Source organism: Hemiscyllium ocellatum, chromosome 12, assembly GCF_020745735.1.
Source record: "Hemiscyllium ocellatum isolate sHemOce1 chromosome 12, sHemOce1.pat.X.cur, whole genome shotgun sequence".
NCBI classification, from domain to species: domain Eukaryota; kingdom Metazoa; phylum Chordata; class Chondrichthyes; order Orectolobiformes; family Hemiscylliidae; genus Hemiscyllium; species Hemiscyllium ocellatum.
The window spans coordinates 99,083,103-99,106,067 of NC_083412.1; positions in this window are offsets into that span (position 1 = coordinate 99,083,103).

A 22,965-nucleotide genomic window follows, 5' to 3' on the forward strand; every position below is an offset into this window, starting at 1 on the left:
GCTCTCAGAAACTCCTGCCATTGCTGTTCCATTATCCTTCCTGCTCGGCTTCTCTCTCAATCAATTCTACCAAACTCTTCCCTCATGCCTCTGTAGTTGCCTTTATTCAACTGTAACACCATTACATCTGATTCGATCTTCTCCCCCGCAAATTGCAGAGTAACTTTGATCATTTTATGATCACTGCCTCCTAAGGGTTCCTTGACCTTAAGCTCCCTTATCAAGTCTGCACAACACTAAATCCAGTATTACGTGTTCCCTAATGGGCTCCTCCACAAGCTGCTCCAAAAGCTATCTCGTAGACATTCCACAAATTTCTTTTCTTGCAAAGCACTGCCAACCTGATTCTCCCAGTCCACCAGCATATTGAAATCCCCCATGATCATTGTAACTTTACTTTTTCTACATATCTTTTCTATTTGCTGGTGTATCTTGCGCCCCAACTCCTGATTACTGTTTGGAGACTTGTACATAACTCCATCTATGGTTCTTTTCCCGTTACGGTTCCTTAGTTCTACCCACACAGATTCTACGCCATCTGACCGTACATCTTTTCTTACTATTGATTTAATTTCATCTTTTACCAGTAAGGCAACCCCACTCCCAATCCTTATCTTTTTGCAGCCACTTCTCTGTGATACCCACCACATCACACCTGTCAATTTTAATCTACACAACAAGCTCATTTACTTTATTCCTTATGCTGTGTGCATTCAGATATGACACCTTCAGTCCTGTATTAACCATCCCTCTTTGTCATTCGTTTGTCTAGTGTAGTTGAAGTTTGATTGCTAATCCTTTCCTCTGTCCTATGTGGAGACTTTAATAACCTCTCCTGAGTTTTTCACTCTTACCTGTTCCTTCTTCTAAACTTTAGTGAGTAGAGTCCCAACCTGTTTAGCCTTTGCTCATAAGACAATCCTCCATCCCAAGGATCATCCTAGTAAACCATTTCTGATCTGCTTCCGGTGAAACGGGATGAAAACAGCTCACAGTATTCCTGACCTGTTCTCACCAACTGCTTGTACAATTGGAATAACACCTTCCTATTCCTATACTCTAACTTGCTTGAAATAAATGCCAACATACCATGACCCTTCCTGATTACCTGCTGTCCCTGTGTGCTAGCTTTGTGTGTTTTGTGCACAAGTCCCCCCAAGTCCCTTTGTGTTGCAGTTTTCTGCAGTTTTTCTCCATTTAATTAATATTCTATTCTTTTGTTCTCCCTTCCAAAATGAACAACTTTACATTTTACCATGTAACACTCCATCTGCAAACTTTTTGCCCACTTACTTAACCTAACAATATCTCTCTGTGAACTGTTTTTATACCTCTTTCAAACTGCCTTTCCACCTATTTTTGTGACGTTGCAAATTTGGCCACAGTACATTTGCTTCCTTCCTCCAAGTCATTAAAGTATATTGTAAATAGTAGCAGTCCCAATACTGATCCCTGTGGAACTCACTGGTCACAGGCTGGCAGCTTGAAAGAGAACCCTTTATCCCCACTCACTGTTTCCTGACCATCAACCAGTGTGTTCCCTCCAATGCCATGGGCTTTATCTTTGACTTAACCTTTTGTGAGGTACTTTGTAAAACACTTTTTGGAACACCAACTACAAGACATTTACTTGTTCCCCTCTATCCACTCTGGTTGAGATTTCTTTGAAAAACTCTAATAAATTAGCCAAACACAAGTTCCCTTTCATGATCCCATAATGATCTGCTTGATGAGATTACAAATTTCAAAGTTTTCTGATGTTACTTCCTTAATAATTGATTCCAGTACTTTCCCGATGGTAGATGTTTGGCAAATCAGCTCATAGTCCCTTACATTTTGTCTCCCTCCCTTTCTGCATCAGGGCAGTTTTCCAATCCTCCGGCACTTTTGCAGAATCCAAGGATGTTTGGAAAATTACAACCAATTCATGGTTGTAGCTAGCTCTTTCAGAATCCTGGGATATAAGTCATTAAGTGCACGGATCTTATCTGCCTTTGTCCCCATTAGTTTGTCTCTAGTGATGCTGATGGTGTTTATTTCCTTCCCCCTACTCTGTAGTATTAATGCAAAGACAAATGCAAAATATCTGTATAACCAGTCTGCCATTTCCTTGTTTCCCAAAGCCATCTCCCCAGAGTCATTTTCTGAGTGGTTATGTTCACTTTGAACACTCTGTTCAGCTCCCTGAGCCGCCCTCTCTGTGCTGATCTTCCAGTTTGCATCCTCAGTCACTTTGTGATCCTGCTGTCTGCCAAGCCTCCTGCTTCCAGCTGAACTCTGAGAAGGTGAAACTTCTCATCCTGCCTCTTGCCGCTTAACTCCGGACCCCTCCACCACAGCATGGCTTTGAGAGAGCAAAGTGAGAATACTGGGGAGCACATGTTTCAGTGAGAGTAAGAGTCTGGCTTTGAGGATGAGGGAGTGGCAGAGGTTGTGAACGGGAAAGACAGATGAGGAATTTCTTGTCTGAGGCAAGTGAGTCTGTGGAATTCTTTACTGCAGAGGGCTGTCAAGGCTGGGTCATTAGGTATATTCAAGGCTGAGATTGATTTTTAATCAGAAGGAAATCAAGGGGCAGGAAAGTGGAGTTGAGGATTAACAGGTCAGCCATGATCTCAATGAATGGCAGGGCAGACTCAATGGGCTGAATGGCCTGCTTCTGCTTCCATGTCTTATGGTTTTAGAATCTTCCATTCTAAGGCCAACAAATCCTGGACCGGGACTTGAACCTGCAGTCTCTGTGAAACAGGCAGAGTTATTACCTAGTGGATGACAAGACCTTCATTCTTCCTGTTAACCTATAACCTTTTCTACATTGCAGTGACATTGAGGGAAAAAAATGACAGATCTATTTTTGGCCATTTTTATCAGTCCCTTTACCCCATTTCTCACATTCCAGATGAGTGGAATCACGGCTACCCTTCAAACAACTCAACAGCATCAACTGCAGCTGAACTGTGTTTGAGACACTTAAGAACTGTCTGGTTGGGTCATGTGCCACAGAATGAAAATGGTATCAGATTCCAACATGCATTGTAGGTGACAGCTGCAGTTACATGATGCATTCATGTGTCATTACACAATGCTGCATTCGATTACCACAAGGTCAATCCTTTGACCTTAATGTTTTGTGAATGATCAGCTTAAACAAGCAGTTCAGCTTGTCTGACTAGGACAGAAGTAAGCTGAAAAGACAGCTAGAGAAAAGGAGAGGAAATTTGTTTGGATGGAGGATGTTCCCTTGACAGTTCCACAGATAAAGCTGTGCCTCTTCACACAGTGGTTGTGAGCTGTCTAGACACTGCTCATTTGCCTGTCCCTCCCGTTCAGAACCCCACTGCTCGAAACCATCTGCAGTTCGCTCTGGCATAGTGAAAGCAAATGGCCAGGCAATTCTGAAATTCTCATGCTTCTCCCTTTGCCTCCTCCTCCCTAAACCTCATTTCTCATTGGGACATGGTCTCTATCCTTTAACCTCACATGAAAGCTTAATGTATGGTTCTTGGTGTTACACCCACTGCTGTCAGGTGTAATTGGTCCTTCACATACCCTCGTCTAGATCTTGATCATGGGGCGTATTTATCCTTGTCTCTGTCTCCTTTCCCCTGGGCAATATCATTCTACCTAACCAAATATCAAAACCAAATCCCTATTCACATTCCTATTTAAGTGAACCTTCCATTCCAATCCACCTCCCTATCATAACCCACAGGAAATGATGAACATGTGTGATTGCTGATAGGAGTGAACCTATTTGTGTTAGAACATAGAACATAGAACGGTACAGCACAGAACAGGCCCTTCAGCCCACGATGTTGTGCCGACCACTGATCCTCATGTATGCACCCTCAAATTTCTGTGACCATATGCATGTCCAGCAGTCTCTTAAATGTCCCCAATGACCTTGCTTCCACAACTGCTGCTGGCAACGCATTCCATGCTTTCACAACTCTCTGTGTAAAGAACCTGCCTCTGACATCCCCTCTATACTTTCCTCCAACCAGCTTAAAACTATGACCCCTCGTGTTAGTCATTTCTGCCCTGGGAAATAGTGTCTGGCTATCGACTCTATCTATGCCTCTCATTATCTTGTATACCTCAATTAGGTCCCCTCTCCTCCTCCTTTTCTTCAATGAAAAACGTCCGAGCTCAGTCACTCTCTCTTCATAAGATAAGCCCTCCAGTCCAGGCAGCATCCTGGTAAACCTCCTCTGAACCCTCTCCAAAGCATCCACATCTTCTCTATAATAGGGCGACCAGAACTGGACACATTATTCCAAGTGTGGTCTAACCAAAGTTTTACAGAGCTGCAACAAGATCTCACGGCTCTTAAACTCAATCCCCCTGTTAATGAAAGCCAAAGCACCATATGCTTTCTTAACCTTTCTTATGTTTTTTCTATGTTTTTCTATGTTTTCTATGTTAACAACCCTGTCCACTTGGGTGGCCATTTTAAGGGATCTATGAACCTGCACACCAAGATCACTCCGTTCCTCCACACTGCCAAGAATCCTATCCTTAATCCTGTACTCAGCTTTCAAATTCAACCTTCCAAAATGCATCACCTCGCATTTATCCAGGTTGAACTCCATCTGCCACCTCTCAGCCCAACTCTGCATCCTGTCAATATCCTGCTGCAGCCTACAACAGCCCTCTATACTGTCAACGACACCTCCAACCTTTGTGTTGTGTACAAACTTGCTGACCCATCCTTCAATCCCCTCATCCAAGTCATTAATAAAAATTACAAACAATAGAAGCACAAGGACAGAGCCCTGTGGAACACCACTCACCACAGACTTCCAGGCAGAATATTTTCCTTCTACTACCACTCGCTGTCTTCTGTTGGCCAGCTAATTCTGTATCCAGACAGTTCCCCTGTAGCCCATTACTCCTGACCTTCTGAATGAGCCTACCATGGGGAACCTTATTAAATGCCTTGCTGAAGTCCATATACACCACATCCACAGCTCGACCCTCATCAACATTTCTAGTCACATCCTCAAAGAACTTGTTAAGGTTTGTGAGGCATGACCTGCCCCTCACAAAGCCGTGTTGACTATATTTAATCAAGCCATGCTCTTCCAGATGGTCATAAATCCTATCCCTCAAAATCCTTTCTAACACCTTGCAGACAACAGATGTGAGACTGACTGGTCTGTAATTGCTGGGGATTTCCCTATTTCCTTTCTTGAAGAGAGGAATTACATTTGCCTCTCTCCAGTCCTCAGGTACGACTCCAGTGGAGACCGAGGATGCAAAGATCTTCGCAAGTGGCGCAGCAACGGCATTTCTCGTTTCCCAAAGCAGCCGAGGACAAATCTGGCCTGGCCCTGGCGACTTGTTAATCTTAAGGTTTGACAAAATTTTCAGCACATCAGCTTCCTCTATCTCTATCCATTCCAGCATGCACACCTGCTCTTCAAAGGTTTCATTCATTACAAAGTTCATTTCTTTCGTTAGGACAGAAGCAACAAATTCATTTAAGGCTTCCGCTACCTCCTCAGATTCCACACACAAGTTCCCTATGCTATCCCTGATCGGCCCTACTCTTTCTTTGACCATTCTCTTATTCCTCACATAAGTGTAAAATGCCTTTGTGTTCTCCCTAATCCGTTCTGCCAAGCCTTTCTCGTGCCCCCTCCTGGCTCTCCTCAGACCATTTTTGAGCTCCTTCCTCACCTGCCTGTAATCCTCTAGAACTGAGCTTGACCCTAGCTTCCTCCACCTTATGTAAGCTACCTTCTTCTTTTTGACGAGAAGCTCCACCGCTCTCGTCATCCAAGGTTCCTTTATCTTACCCCTTCTTGCCTGTCTCAGAGGGACATATTTATTCATCACTCGCAACAACTGTTCCTTAAACAGTCTCCACATGTCTATAGTGCCTTTACCATGGAACAATTGCTCCCAGTCCATGCTTCCTAACTCATGTTCAATCGCATCATAGTTTCCTCTTCCCCAATTAAATATCCTCCCATTTTGCCTAATCCTCTCCTTCTCCATAGCTATGTAGAATGTGAGGCAATTGTGGTCACTATCATCGAGATGCTCTCCCACAACAAGATCTGAGACCTGCCCAGGCTCGTTTCTGAGCACCAAGTCTAGAATGGCCTCTCCCCTCGTCAGCCTGTCAACGTACAATGGGAAATCTTTGGCTGGGATCATGGCCTGGACTCTCACAAATCATTAGATTCAGGCCTGACATTGTTAAATTGGAGAAGGTGTGCAGAAAAGATTTACAAGGGTGTTACTGGGGCTGGAGGATTTGGGCTATAAAGACAAGCTGGATAGGCTGAGACTTTTTTCCCTGGAGAGTAGGACGTTGAGGGGTGAGCTTAGAGAGGTTTATAAAATCATGAAGGGCATAGATAAGTTGAATAACAAAGGTCTTTTCGCCGAGGTGAGGGAGTTCAAAACAAGAGGGCATAATTTAAAGCTATGAGGACAAAGATTTAAAAGGGAACTGAGGGGCGGCTTTTTCACGACGAGGGTGGTTTGTATGTGGAATGAACTGCCAGAGGAAGTGGTCATTGCAGATTCAGTGGCAACATTTAAAAGACATTTGGACAAATATATGGATAGGAAAGGCATAGAGGGATACGGGCCAAATGGGACAAACTTAGTTTGGGAAACTTGACCAACATGGACAAGTTGGACTGAAGGGTCTCTTTTCATGCTGTGTGACAATCTATTTTCAAAATCTTTTTCAGACTGATTTTTTGATAATTTTAAATAATATCTTGGTCTTATAAGGACATAATAAATTGAAACAGTATGGGCTATTCGGCCCATTGAGCCTGTTCCCCCATTTGATTAGGACCATCACTGATCTGATTGTTGCTTCATGTACACTTTCCTGTCGACTCAACCCTTACCCTGACTCTTGTCAGTCAGAAATTTCCTAAAGGGAACACACAGTGAAAAAGAACTAGCACTACTTGGAAATGTATGGACTGGTCACATTGGAGCTCCCGGCATAAGTGGGTACGGCAGATGCTGGAGATTAGAGTCCAGATTAGAGTGGTGCTAGAAAAGCACAGCAGGTCAGGCAGCATCTGGGGAGCAGGAAAATTGATGTTTCGGACAAAAGCCCATCATCAGAGCTTGATTCCTGATGAAGGGCTTTTGCCCGAAACATCGATTGTCCTGCCCTTCAGATGCTACCTGACCTACTGTGCTTTTCCAGCACTGCTGTAGTATTGGAGCTCTGTTTTGCAGTATCCATGGCCAGACTGGCGTGTCCCATTCATTAGTTTTCCAGCTTTTCCTTTCGCAGAAGTCTAGCTTGATTTTGAAAACAAGAATGCAAACACTTCTGTCTCTGAGAGATGAAGTATCCGTCCTTCTCTGCCATAAGTGGTAGATCCCTTATTTGAAGTGATGCCCCTAATGCTGGGTTACTCATTGAGGGAAATATCCTCTCAGTGTCTGCCCTGACAGGACCCTTCAGAATTTTGTATGTTTCAGTTTGATTGCCACTCATGCTTCTAAACTACAATGTGTCCGGCTTTGTTCTGCTTAACAGTTCCACATAAAATGAACCGTTTCATCCCAGAAATTCACCTTGTAAACCTTCTCTGAACTGATTCCAATGCCACTATTCCAGAGATAGGATTAGAGAAGAGGTTCTGCTGTGGAAATATGAGCAGTTAGAGTCTAAATTAAGAAGGACAACAAAAAAGTTAATCATTTCTGGTTTATTATCTGAGCCTCAAGCAAATGGGCCTGGGGAAAATAAACTCAGGCAGCAGAATGTGTGGCTCAAAGTTTGAGAGAAATGGATTTTGACTGATGAGGTAGTGGTACCGATATCTACATACATCAAATGACATTTACATCCAGCTCTCGAGTGAGACTAAAAATCAGTGATGATCCCACACATCTCGTTATGGAAATGTTATCCCAGCAGATGAATCTTTCAAGGGAACACAGTGACCAGGCTGGCAGCTAACAGGCCCACTGTGCCTCCAAGCCCTGCGATCAGCAGAGACCATATGCACATAATGTTGCTTCTTACAGGTTAAACTTCGAAGATGTTCAAACATGTCTGCACACTCTGAAGGACAGACATGAAAGAAGGGTCAAAAGAAGCTTCCTCAGGATCCATAATAACCTAGTGACTCTCAGGAGGCACTGAGCATCACAGGACTCAGATGTTACATTCCCATGAATGGTTTCAAAGCTCCATTGCTGTAGCACCATTAAAGGCCAGGCTCACCGCAGCATTTTCCCAATAGCAATGTAATATTATGTGGAACTACCCGAAGATATAACTGGCACTTTAACATGAATAATGTAATATTTAATTGGTTCGACAAAACGTGGAGAACAGCAAAATGACATGTTAGTCATGTCCTTTCCACTATCTGCCAGGTCATAACAGAGATGGGCAAACAATCAAAGAGCATCTGACCCTACCTCACTCACACTGGAAGGAGGTGGCTTTAGGATTGTCGCTGGTCTTGGATTCTCTGAAACGTTGCTGTGGTCTCCTTTCATGAGCAATGTTCTTGGTTAATGTCCTGATCCTCAGCTTCATCTTCAACCTCAGAGGATTATTCACCCTCTCCTACTTTGTTTGCATCCAGGACATCTCTCTCTGTCAGCTCACGTGTGAAGGGCACAATGAATGGGTTCCCTTTCTGGGCTAGACTGCCAGACCACATTGGAAGCTCATTGTAATGGGGCCTATTATATGTTCCACTCTGGCTCTGATGGATGAGTGACCACCATTGTATCTTCATTTCACACCTTTCTGAGAGCTTTGTAAAATATATATAAAGGTTTTGGCAGAGGTACATGACAAGGAGGCAATTAGTGGGCAGATTAGATTAGATTAGACTTACAGTGTGGAAACAGGCCCTTCGGCCCAACAAGTCCACACCGACCCGCCGAAGCGAAACCCACCCATACCCCTACATTTACCCCTTACCTAACACTACGGGCAATTTAGCATGGCCAATTCACCTGACCTGCACATCTTTGGACTGTGGGAGGAAACCGGAGCACCCGGAGGAAACCCACGCAGACACGGGGAGAACGTGCAAACTCCACACAGTCAGTCACCTGAGTCAGGAATTGAACCCGGGTCTGAGGTGCTGTGAGGCAGCAGTGCTAACCACTGTGCCACCGTGCCGCCCACATTAGTGGGCGGATTAGTGGGCAATTAGTGGGCAGATTAGTGGACAATTAGTGGGCAATTAGTGGGCAATTAGTGGGCAGACTGGAATGCTCATGATTGCTTGAGCAGATGATTTGTCATTTAAAATCTTTGACATTTACTGACCCCCCCCCAGTTGAAGTGACTGTTGAAGGCAAATTGCTTAATCAGTGAATGCATTATCCTGTGATTGTCCCTTGCAGAGCTTTAAATAGAGTGTTACAACCTCCACTCATTTAGAAAAACACCTCTCCCACTTTGCATGCCATTCCAGCCATCATGTGAATTTTTTGCATAGTTGACTTTCAATCTTAAAGATCACACAACACCAGGTTATAGTCAAACAGGTTTATTTGGAAGCACTAGCTTTCAGAGCATTGTTCCTTCATCAGGTAGCTGTGAAACAGGATCATAAGACACAGAATTTACAGCAAAAGATTACAGTGTCATACATCTGAAATGATATATTGAACAAACCTAGATTGTTGTTAAGTCTTTCATCTTTTAGAATGGGTTGCAGGCTTTGGTTCATTAATATGTAAATCCCAGAACTACTCTCAAATCACAATCTTGAGTCAGACTTAAAAATCACACAGCACCAGGTTATAGTCCAACAGATTTAATTGGAAGCACACTAGCTTTTGGAGCGCCGCTCCTTCATCAGGCAATCACCTGATGAAAGAGTGGCGCTCCGAAAGCTAGTGCTTCCAATTAAACCTAGTGTTGTGTGAATTTTAGAGGAGAAAGTGAGGTCTGCAGATGCTGGAGATCAGAGCTGAAAATGTGTTGCTGGAAAAGCGCAGCAGGTCAGGCAGCATCCAAGGAACAGGAAAATTGATGTTTCGGGCATAAGCCCTTCTTCAGGAATTTTAACTCTGCACACCCATCCAACACCGGCATTTCCAAATCTTGAGTCAGACTGGCTCTGTTTCCAAAGTGGAATTTATAAAATATTACCCGAATTGACTGCCTGCACTGAGTGCCTGCAGATTGTGTGCTTTTTGAGCAAAATACTATTGCTCTGACTCAAGACTGGATACAGACAGACTCTAACCTCACACCTTTAATGCATTGTCTGAGCTGAGATGTCACCTTTTTTTAAATAAGACATTGCGTTATCTCAAGAATGTGACTTAAAAGAAGTTCTGGGGTTTACATATTAAAGAACCAAAACCTGTAACCCATTCTAAAAGATGAAAGACTTAACAAATATCTAGTTTTGTTCAAAATGTTATTTCAGCTGCATGATTCTATAATTGTTTACTATAAATTCCGTGTCTTATGATTGTGTTTTACAACTACCTGATGAAGGAGCAGTGCTCTGAAAGCTAGTGCTTCCAAATAAACCTGTTGGACTATAACCTGGTGTTGTGTGATTTTTTTACTTTGTCCATCCCAGTCCAACAGCAGCTCCTCCACATTATGTCTTCCAATCTGACATGGTGTGACTTTGAACAAAGATAGAAGTTGCTAGAAAAGCTCAGAAGGTCTGGCAGCATCTGTGGAGAGAAATCAGACTTAACATTTTGGGTTGTGTGACCCTTCCCCAAAACTGGGTGGTTCCGGCTTTGTGTTCAGATGAGTGAATTGCAGACTCTATCGGTTACTCACTTATATCCTGCGGGACAGTCATAGAGTAATTTAGATCCTTCGGCCCAACATGTCCATGCTGACCAGGTTTCCGAAACTGAACTGGTCCTAATTGCCTGGGTTTGGTCCATATCTCTTTAAGGCTTCCCTATCCATGTACTTATCTTAATAGCTTTTAAATATCATAATTGTACTCCCCTCTACCACCCCCTCTAGCAGCTTGTTCCATATACACACCACTCTCTGTTGTCGACCTGTGATGCTGCATTCAAGGAACTATATAATTGTACCCGTAGATCTCTTTGCTCAAGAATCACAGAATCCCCAGAGTGTGGAGCAGGCAATTTGGCCCATCGAGTGCACACCGACCCTCTGAAGAGCATCTTGCCCAGACTTACCCCATACCCTAATCCCTGTAACCCTGTATTCCCCAAGACTAATCCACCTGATCTACATATCACTGGACACTATGGGCAATTTAGCATGGTCAATCCACCCTAACCTGCACATCTTTGGACTGTGGGAGGAAACCGGAGCACCCAAAGAAAATCCACGCAGACAGGGGGAGAATGTGCAAACTCCACACAGGCGGTCACTAGAGAGTGAAACCAAACCCAGACCCCTGGCACTGCTAACTATTGAGCCCCACCATGCTGCCCCTATTCAACAATCCCACCCAGGGCCCGACCATTAACTATGTAAGTCCTGCCCTGGTTTGCCTTCCCAAAATGCAACATCTTGTCCCATAGGCCCATTTGATCAAGATCTTGTTGTACTCTCTGATAACCTTCTACACTGTGTACTAGACCACCAATCTTGTATCATCTCCAAACTTATTAAACATTACCTACGTTCATAGGCAAATCGTTTACATAAATGACAAACAACAGTGAACCCAGCGCCAATCTTTACAGCACACCGCTGGCCATAGGTCTCCAGTCTAAACAACAACCCTCTATCACCACCCTCTGTCTCCTACCATCAAGCTAATTTTGTATCCAGTTGGCTAACTCTCCCTGGATCCTATTTGATCTAAATTTACTCACATGTCCACCATGCAGTACCTTGTCCCTCTGCCCTGATGACCCTTCAGTCTCTCATTTTTATTAAGCACTTTGACATCTCTATTAATGTTCCCACGTTTCCCCAGAGACTGTGACTTTGGAGGTTCCTATGCCCTTGCTATCTCTTAAAATAAGTGTCGACAGAGGTTACATATTTGGGTAAAATTTTCCAAAATTCCATAGATTCTGGAAGAGTCTGGTAGATTGGAAGCCAGCAATGTAACACCTTCATTCAAGAAAGGATGGTTACAGAATACAGGAAACTACAGGCCAGTTAGTGTCATACTTGTCATAGGGAAGGTGCTATAATCCATTATTAAGATCAAAATAATGCAGGTACTGGAAATCTGAAACAAACAAGGAGGATTCTGGAGAAATGTCAGAAAAACGCTCATACTAAATAGAAACATTACTTCTGTTCCTCTCTCCACAGATGCTTCCAGACCCGCTGAGTTCCTCCAGCATGTTTTGTGTTTCTTCTTTTATTAAGGAGATCATTTCAAGATATTTGGGAAACCATAAGTGATTGGAGTTAACATGGTTTTGTAAAAAGGCTTTGGTGTGTAATTAATGTATTAGATTTGGAGATGCCGGTGTTGGACTGGGGAGTACATAACTAAAAATCACACAACACCAGGTTATAGTTCAACAGGTTTATTTGGAAGCACTAGCTTTCAAAGTGTCGCTCCTTCATCAGGTGGTTGTGGAAGGAGCAACGCTCCGAAAGCTAATGCTTCCAAATAAACCTGTTGGACTATCACCTAGTATTGTGTGATTTTTAACTACAGTATTAGAGTCACTGAATTTAATTAGGATTGAGTTCAATGGGTTTTTCAGAGGTGAGGGGATCAAGGATTATAGGTGACACGACACCAGGTTATAGTCCAGCAGGGTTATTTGAAATCACAATCTTTTGGTGTGCTGTCCCTTCGTCAGGTGAAGTGAGAGAGAAGAGCACATAGACACAGAATTTATAGGCAGAGAGATCAAGGGCAGAGAGACCAAAGATAATATAACTGGTGTTCGTGGAGTACTGGATAATGAGTCTCCGCAGGTAACTGAGAGTGTTAGATGGTGTGAGTAAAGTGTCAACAGCCGAATGACAAGTGAAGGGATGATTATAATCTCATCAAGTGAGACAGAGACATAATTATGAAAAATTTTAAAAAAAGGTGGTGCTGGAGACAAACTAAATGACTGGACGAACATAACAGGAATAAGAGCTGGATGCTGAGGGTCTAACCAAAATAATAAGTAATCCAAAAGTGTACAAAGCAATTAATGTGGAGATAACATAATAATTTACAGATTTTACAGATACAGACAGTGTGGTGGGGTCACATGTCATAAACCCAAGATCACAATTGAGATTGTCTTTGTGGGTATGGTTACTTGGTGATCAGTTTCTGCTTGGTGATTCTGCATTGTTGTGTATCTTGAAGGCCTTGGAGGATGCTTACCTGTGGATTTGAGACTGAATGCCCCTGATCACTGAAGTGTTCCCTGACTGGGAGATTGGCAAGTGATGCACAGTGTCCATTCATCTGTTGTCGTAGCTTCTGCATGGTCTCACTAATATACCATGCCTTGGGGCATCCTTGACTGCAACGTATGAGGTAGACAACATTAGCAGAGTCACATGAATTTCTGCCGCACATGTGGCAGGTGGTGTTTCCATGTGTGATGGTGGTGTTATGTCTATGATCTGGATGTCTTGCAGAGGTTACCATTGCAGGGTTATGTGGTTAAGGTTTGTGTAAAATCCTTGAACACCTGCAGGCGAGAGACGCTAAGACAAACAAGAAATGGGAATCCTGTGCTAACTGCCTAAGCGCTCTCTACAAACAACTCCGATTTCAAAATGGATGCAGAGAGAACCTAATATTACTGCCCTGTGTCAGGTACAGACCATCACTACAAGCCAGAGAAACAGTCAGACAAAACAGCCTCAGGAAGATCCAGGTTATGATTACAAGCCAAACAGAAGACAGCCAGAGAATGTCTAGAAATATGACACTCATCCATGGACTCCATCAATAAACACATTGACCTAGATCTGAAATATTGACCACTGCAATGAACTGGAAGCAACTGGAAAGAAAATAAATACATTCCCCAAGACGTGGTACAGCAGTACTTCACAGGAGACTCCACAGCACTGAGGTTGTCACCTAGACAGGAGATGAAACATCTGCGAGTCAACTTCCCAGCTCACATCCACGGCAGGATTATGTGGTGTTGTGGTCAATATTTTCCTGAAGGCTGGATAGTTTGCTGTGAACAATGGTCTGTTTAAGGTTTGATGGTTGTTTAAAGGTGGACGTGTAGGGATGACCGTGGCGAGATGCTCACACTGTCAGACACACTTGGTCACCCACAGCGACTTATCATCCAACACTCCACTCACACCATTTGTATGATCTTTTGATCTCTCTGCCCTTGATCTCTATAGCTAACAGCTCTGTGCTCTTCTCCCTCACTGTACCTGACGAAGGGGCAGCGCTCTGAAAGCTTGTGATTTCAAATAAACCTTTGGACTATAACCTGGTATCGTGTGACTCCTGGCCTTGTCTACCCTAGACCTGGCCCCTCCACATCAAGGATAATGGGAACAGACAGGAAAGTGGAGATGAGATGGCAATGCGATCAGCTTTGATCTTATTGAATGTTGCCAAATGAGCACATATTGGTCCTGCCAGCCCTGCCCACTACCCCATCTCAGTACTACCTCGACCAGATGCCCTTCTCTATTCCTACACATCCCCTGCCTCTAACCTATCCTGTCCTGCCCTACCCTCAGTCACTCTCCTTCGGCCTAATCTTGCCCCTTCTTCACTCTCTGATTCTAGCCAACTCCCTGCCCATATCTACTCCCTAAACTAGCCCAAAGCCTGTTCTGTTCTTACCTCATGTATCTCCCTTGCCATTGACACTCCACCCCCCAATCTGTCCTAGCTTTAACTCACACCCTGTGCCTAACCATCCCTGATCCTGCCCCTAGACCATCACTGCTTCCCCTGGCCATGTTGTCCCTGCTCTTTAACTTTGAGGCTTACCTTTAACTCTCTCTTTTTTCCGATTTCAAGCTTAGGTCCAAATAATTTGCAAAGCTTTGAAATAAAATGAAAACATTTGGAACTCCCCCCCCAAGTACGAACCACAAAAGGAATGAGTTAGAGAAATAGCAACATTAAAAATCCTGGGAACAATTCATGGAAACTACAGAAGAAAAATAATCTGTTTGCATAAATTAGCATGCTATTTGCATGCCATTTCGAGACACAAGTCATAAATTATGTTGATGAAGTATTGTTCTTGCCAGACTGATCAAGGATTGCATATTGAAATCTAACTTCCCACGCATCTATGAAACTCCATTAAAAACCATTATAGAACAACAAGCAAACCTGGCCCAACTGAGCAATGATTCACTTTCCAGTCACTGTCAATCAATTCTTTCGATGTTTTTCAAATGACATTCATTGTCAGGCCACAGATGGAGTGACTTGATCCAAACCAGGAAAGTCAGGTTGTGTCGCATTTTGCCAAATGCCCAATTTGAAATTTTTAGAATGTGCTTTTAAATATTGTATGAATAAGGTATATTTTCGAAAATCTGAATCAGAGCAGGGTGGTAATGCATGTAAGAGTTACCAGAATGAGTAAATCATTCCCCAAATATTAGTTTGCTTACCTGCCCTCATTCAATTGGTGACAAATCTATTTTGATGTTTGGAGTTTTTGGGGTGTTTTACTGCATTAACAACACGGTATCAATGAAAGTTGTTGTTGTTGTGGCTCAGTGGGTAGCTATCTTAGACTGCGCAGGATATTGTGGAATCAAGCCCCATTACAGAGGATTGAGCACAATCTCCAGACAGACACTGGGAAAGCAGTAACAAGGAGTACTACATTGCCAAAGGTTCATCGTCACAATGAGCCATTAAAATTCCTGACTGCCTTCTTAGGCTTTTATTTAATTCATTCATAATGTGGATGCTATTGGACACAAAAGATCTCTTGATTCTTCTTCAAAGAAGAGCATGGATGTCTCCCAGGTGTAATGGCCAATTTGGGTTTGATTCATTCAATATGACCATGCCTATTCCCAATTGCCCTTGAGAAAATGGTGGAGAGTCGTTAGACCCCATATGCTGTGAGTTAGCCCACAGTGCCATTAAGGAGGGAATTGCAAAACTTTGACCCAGTGACACTGAAGGAACGGTGATATATTTCCAAGTCCAGGTAGTGAGTGGCTTGGAAGGGAACTTGCGGGTGGTGGTGTTCCCATGTATTTGTTGCCCTTGTCCTTCTAGATGGAAGTAGTTGTGTCTTTGGAACGTGCTGTTTCAGGATCTTGAGTGAGTCTCTGCCGTGCATCTTGTAGATAGCACCACACTGAGCATTGGTGGTGGAGGGAGTGGATGCTGAAGGAGGCGGATGATGCATCAATCAGGGTACTGTCTTGTCGCTCCACCAACATCCAACTCAGATTATGTGCTGGTTTATCACATTGTGTTGTGTATATAGTAAGGCAGTATGGAAATTGGCAGCTACAATTCAACAATACAGTAGGGATGATATTTTAAAAATACTTAAAGTCATAGAGTCATAGAGATGTACAGTACGGAACAGACCTTTCGGTCCAACTCGTCCATGCCGACCAGGTATCCTAAATTAATCTAGTCCTATTTGCCAGCACTTGGCCCATACCCCTCTAACCCCTTTCCTATTCATATACCCATCCAGATGCCTTCTAAATGCTGTAATTGTACTAGCCTCCACCACTTCCTCTGGCAGCTCATTCCATACACACACCACCCTCTGCATGAAAAGGTTGCCCCTTAGGTCTCTTTTAAATCGTTCCCCTCTCACCCTAAACCTGCTCCCTCTAGTTCCCTTTACCCTGGAAAAAAGACCTTGCCTATTTACCCTATCCATGCTCCTCATGATTTTATAAACCTCTACAAGGTCACCTCTCAGTCTCTGACGTTCCAGGGAAAACAACCCCAGCCTATTCAGCCTCTCCCTGTAGCTCAAATCCTCCAACTTTAACAACATCCTTGTAAATTTTTTCTGAACCCTTTCAAGTTTCACACCATCCTTCCGATAGGAGGGAGATCAGAATTGCATGCAATATTCCAAAAATGGCTAAACTAACGTCCTGTACAGCTGCAACATGATCTCTCAACTCCTGTGGCTGGCTGGAATATGTTTTACAGGAAGTGAGTGGCAACTCCCCGATGGGGTAAAATTATATGCAGGACCAAAGTGCTGAGTTGTAATATCCCTCTCCATGCTTGGCCTTTTGGTCTGGATTCATGTTGAAGGGTATCCATTTGTCAGAAATTATGTACTCAACTAAACTTCAGGACCTAATAATTAAAATTATTTACCACTTCTGCATTACAAACTGTAGGCACCTGCACTTTAATGATAAGCACATTGAGACAACCACTTGTGTAGTGACTGGATCTACCCACATGTAGAGAGATAAGACCAAGCAGACTGCTCATTCAATCTGCTCCCATTACCCACTGACAGTTGGCCCTATCATTGGCATTTAATCCATTCCATAGCTATTGACCATTCGCCCCTCCCATTTTTGGCTCTTTACATTAGTTCTAACTTTGGGACTTAGACTACTGTTTTATTTTTAGTCTGAATTTTTAGTATTATATCTTTAAAAGTGTCCCGCTGCCCCAAATTAAATACTGCGAAGCAAATTACACTAATCAGTTCAATCTCTACATAAGCTTCTCTGTCAAAAGAATCCTCCACTGTCAACATACTAGAGGATTGACCAGAATTGACACTAAACACAACGGCTACAGGAGCAGGGTTCAAGGCTGCTGCGAGTAACTCATCTCCTGACTCCCCAAAGACTGTCCACCATCTATGCAGCACAAGTCAGGAGTGTCATGGAATACTGCCCACTTACCTGGATGGGGCAGTTCCAACAACACTCAAGGAGCTTGACATCATCCAAACAGAGCAGCCCACTTGTTTGGCACCACATCCACAAGCATTCACTCCCTCCACCACCGACACTCAGCAACGGCAGTGTGGATTACCTACAGGATGCACTGCAGAAGGCTGCTTTATCCATACCTTTCAAACTCAAAACTTTGAACACCCATGTGAATAAAAGCCATAGATATATCTGCACAAGTTTCCATGTAAGATCTAACTGACTCAAAACTATTTCACCATTTCTTGAGTTAAAATTATGGAACTATCTCTCTAAAAGTATTAAAAGTGAATCTAGATCAGATGGACTGCGGCAATTCCACAAAGTGACATCTCAAGCATAACTAGGAATGGGCAATAAATGACAGGCTTGACATTGTCTTGGTATGGGTTTCTTGAAGCATTGGAACATGGTCCTGTGGCTCCCAATCTTGGGTGAAGTGCCGACTTTATCTGTACCCCACAGAACTCCTCTCTGACAAGTGGGACCTCTAACCCAGAGGAAAACAGCTGAACAGCCTTCGAGAATAGAAGTCACTTCTATCATTTGTTTCTTTGCCGATTTTCCGTCATCTTGTCCTTTGCTGTGTTGTAGTTTCCACTGAATATATATTAATGTGAGATTAAGAGTCTCCCAACTGATGTCATTATCATAAGTCACGTGTGAAGCAGTGGGGCATGAGTACACTATTCAGATGGCTGGGGGGGTGGAGGAGGGGGGAAACATCTGACCTGACACCAGCTTCCTTGTTTCTCTGTGTTACTTGAAGGTGGGAATACTGGCTAATATGTTTCTGCCTTTCTTCAGTCTCATAAATTGAAAGGAAGAGAAGTGTAACATTCCAACTCCTGCCACCTCAGAGTTTACCCTGGACTAGACAAACAAACTGTTTCTCCATTGGCTGCAGAATCTCCCTCCTGAGAGAAAGGATCCATCTCCCCTCTTGTTCTGTACTTGTCACTGAATCCTTTGCTATGCTGTAAAGCAGTCTCGTTAATAATCCCCCAGCCTAACTCAGCCTGAAAGGTGTAAATGAGGTTATTATTCATGCCTTGACAAGTCAATGATATACAGACACCGCTCGTGAACAAATATCATCCAGAAATGGGATCATAAACTCCTTGAGTATTGACCTTTGGGCTCCTCGTGCTATGCTCATTAACTTCACTTGGACAGGTGGGGGTAGGGAGTCTCAGTGCCCTGGCTAAGGAGGGAGCCAAGCTTTTAACTTCTTCCCTGTTGCTTACGACGCAGTTTTCACATGAAACCGTATACAAAAGCTGACATTTGGGCTGTGTATAGGACTCAGTTTGAAGCACTGAAACAATCAGCTGACAGCAGCTCAAATCACAGCTGAAACACCACAGGCCTGCAGTGACAGAGGTAAATCCCAGTGAGAGATAGAAGGGAAACTAGGGGCAGTAAATGTTGCATATGCAACTCCCAACATATAGGTGGACAAGTTTTCCCATCCTGTGGTTTCACAACTTACTTCGGTCTTTACTGTTAAGTTGCTGATTTCACGATTAACCTCTCGGTTTTGTTCTAATTTGGGCTTGAATAATTGCTTGGTTGATTAGAATTTACATTTGGCTGAAAGGAGGCAAAGATTTAGAATTTTTCAGCCTGCACTCTTCAAGATTATGACAAAAGAAACAGATTTGAGAAAAGGGGAATGAGAGGTGGTTGCAGATTGGTTGGGCCATCATTGGCGTGGAGTCAGTTAACTGTCAATCTTAATTCTCAAATCAAGAAGGTAAATTCTGATTGGTCAGGGTGGTGCCATGGAATGGAGCAGCAATTGGATGTCTCCATGACCCTTTTTTATAAAGTGCAACATATGTACAAATTCTTTTCGCCTGCAAGAAACAGGGTCCTGGGTATTTATATGTGTAGCGTCTAGCACACACAAAAATATTACAATGTGAGCCTAATGATGATAGGAGGTGATGGCCCAGTGATATTATCTCTGGGCTGTTAATTGAGAGATCTGGGTAATGTCTGGGGACTGGGTTTGAATCCTGCCATGGCAGACTGTGGAATTTGAATGTAATAAAAAATCTGAAAAATAAGAGTCTGATGATGACCATTGTCAGACAAACCCATCCAATTCACTCAGGTCCATCAGGGAAGGAAACTGCCATCCTTATCTAGTCTGGCTACATCTGACTCCAGACCCATAGTAATGTGGTTGACTCTGAACTGCCCTCTGGGCAATTAGGGATGGACAATAAATGCTGACCGAGCCAGTGATGTCCACATCTCGTGAATTAATAAAAAAAAGTTCAATTGGTTTCCAGTGAAACACTTGCGTTTATGACATCATTGAACATGCCATCATTGGTCCTCTGCCTTTCCTTCATTTTAAATTGGGTGGACTAGTTCCGGCCATTCCCAGTCTTACACATCCAGTTATAACAATGAAATCTCCAATATTTTCTCTTCCCCAGTCCACACTGCAACATTGGCTTTGGACTTCTCCAAATATCACAGGCCAAATTTTTATCCTGGAGGTTGGATACTCAAGTCAGGAAATTTCCCAAAGCGGTTTAGCCTCATCTCTGTATAAATAGCCCCTGCATGTACATTGTCTGTTTACTCTGGGGAATCAGGGACATCTCCACCAATCTCAGATGCAGGAGAAAACTTGGTCTCGAAATTAAAGGTAAACAGGTCTATTTGAGGGTTATCTTCTTGTGAATAGTCTTCTTGTGCTATACATTATTTAATAAATCTTTATTGACATTCAAATACACAGTCAAAGTTAAATAGAAAGCACCACCTCCTACAAGTGTAAAATTCACTCTCACATGTGCAGGTACATAAATATCCACATCCTTAAAAAATACTAGCAAATACACAGAAAGTAACATGACACACTCAGAGGTTTCGACTCATATAAACACACTCACTGCCACAAACATTCACCAAACCAGAAAGTGTAGACATTTATTGCACTAATCTAACCCATGTCATTCTACTTCACCTATCAGTAACAGCTTTATCAATATCACTTCCATCAGAAGATTCATTTGGGCTGTTGCCAGAGTTTTATGATATTCAACAAGGCTGCCTGTGATTTACTTATGTACGATTTTATTCTCAGACAGTTAAATTATCAGTTTAATTTGGAGCAGATGATAAATTGATTACATAAATTCTCAGTCTGACAGTCAGAGGGAAGGCCATCTGCTTTTACTCTTTTTCCCCAGAATTAGCTCTTTGAACATAGAAGGAGGAAGCTATCCAACCCTTTGAGATTGTTGCACCATTCAGTGCTATAATGGTTGATTGGACATCAATAATGTTCCCCCACACCATCTCCATCACCCTGCACACCAATGGTAATCAGAAATCTCTCAAACTCTGTTACAACCACATTCAAAAGACTGAGATTCCACAGGCTTGTGAGGAAGAGAAGTCCAAAGGTTCACAACCCACTGAATACAATCATTTCTCCTCTTCTTGGATCTAAGTGGCATCCCTCTTATTTAGAAACTTCTCCAGTTCTTGATTCCCAAACCAGGAAACAGATCTTCCCTGCATCTACCCTACCTTTTGGTATTTTGTTAACTTGAATAAGACACCTCTCAGTCTTAGTAATTCCAGATAATACAGAAATAAATTGCCCAATCTCTCTTCATTGGACAATGCTGCTGGAGGGCACAAGCATATGTCTTGATAAAGGCACCATCATTCTGAAGTTGCTCACTCTCACTGAGATCCAGTTCCCGAAGGGGCTGACTCTCACCGGGATCCAGTTCCTGTAGAGGCTGACTCTCTCTGGGATACAGATCCTGAAGGGACTGACTCTCACTGGGATACAATTCCTGAAGATGCTGACTCTCACTGAGATCCAGTTCCCGAAGAGGCTGACTCTCACCGGGATTCAGTTCCTGTAGGGGCTGACTCTCTCTGGGATACAGATCCTGAAGGGACTGACTCTCTCTGGGATACAAATCCTGAAGGGGCTGACTCTCTCTGGGATACAAATCCTGAAGGGGCTGACTCTCACTGGGATACAGTTCCTGAAGGTGCTCTCTCTCACTGGGATACAGTTCCTGAAGGGGCTGACTCTCACTGGGATATAGTTTCTGTAGGTGCTGACTCTCACTGGAATACAGATCCTGAAGGGGCTGACTCTCACTGGGATCCAGTTTCTGAAGGGGCTGACTCTCTCTGGGATACAGATCCTGAAGGGGCTGACTCTCACTGGGATACTATTCCCGAAGGGGCTGACTCTCACTGGGATCCAGTTCCTGTAGGGGCTGACTCTCTCTGGTATATAGATCCTGAAGATGCTGACTCTCACTGGGATATAGATCCTGAAGGTGCTGACTCTCACTGGGATATAGATCCTGAAGGGGTTGACTCTCACTGGGATACAGTTCCTGAAGATGCTGACTCTCTCTGGGATACAGATCCTGAAGGGGTTGACTCTCACTGGGATACAGTTCCTGAAGGGGCTGACTCTCACTGGGATACAGTTCCTGAAGGGGCTGACTCTCACTGGGATACAGATCCTGAAGGTGCTGTCTCTCACTGGGATACAGATCCTGAAGGGGCTGTCTCTCACTGGGATACAGATCCTGAAGGGGCTGATTCTCACTGGGATATAGATCCTGAAGGGGCTGACTCTCACTGAGATACAGTTCCTGAAGGGGTTGACTCTCACTGAGATACAGTTCCTGAAGGGGTTGACTCTCACTAAGGGACAATTGACAGACACAGGTGTAGAAAGTGAATAGGAGCTGAACAATGAACAATGCTCATCAACACAAAAAATACTCACCTCTTCATCAGACCTGATCCAGTTGCATTGTCAATGGGATTCACCCACCAATACAATCAGTGACAGTAAGGTCTACCTTATAACCTACAGGCATCGAATGGATTGCTTCCTAACTCAGTGACCCATCAGGGGAGATCTTAATTGCAAAGTGATTCACTAACAAAGCCAGATTGCACTGCAAGAGTTTAATTGTCTTGTAAGTTTGATTGATACCATCAGTTTAATTTGTCATTAATAAAATGAAAGCCGCAAGCTTGAAACTAGCTGACATGCACGGGTGCTAGATATATATAGCATCATCAAGCTTTTGTGTCAGCAGACTAAATTAAGAACTGGCTCCTTCAGCGAAGGTGATGAACACTGGAGTCTCACTAACTGATGTTAGATT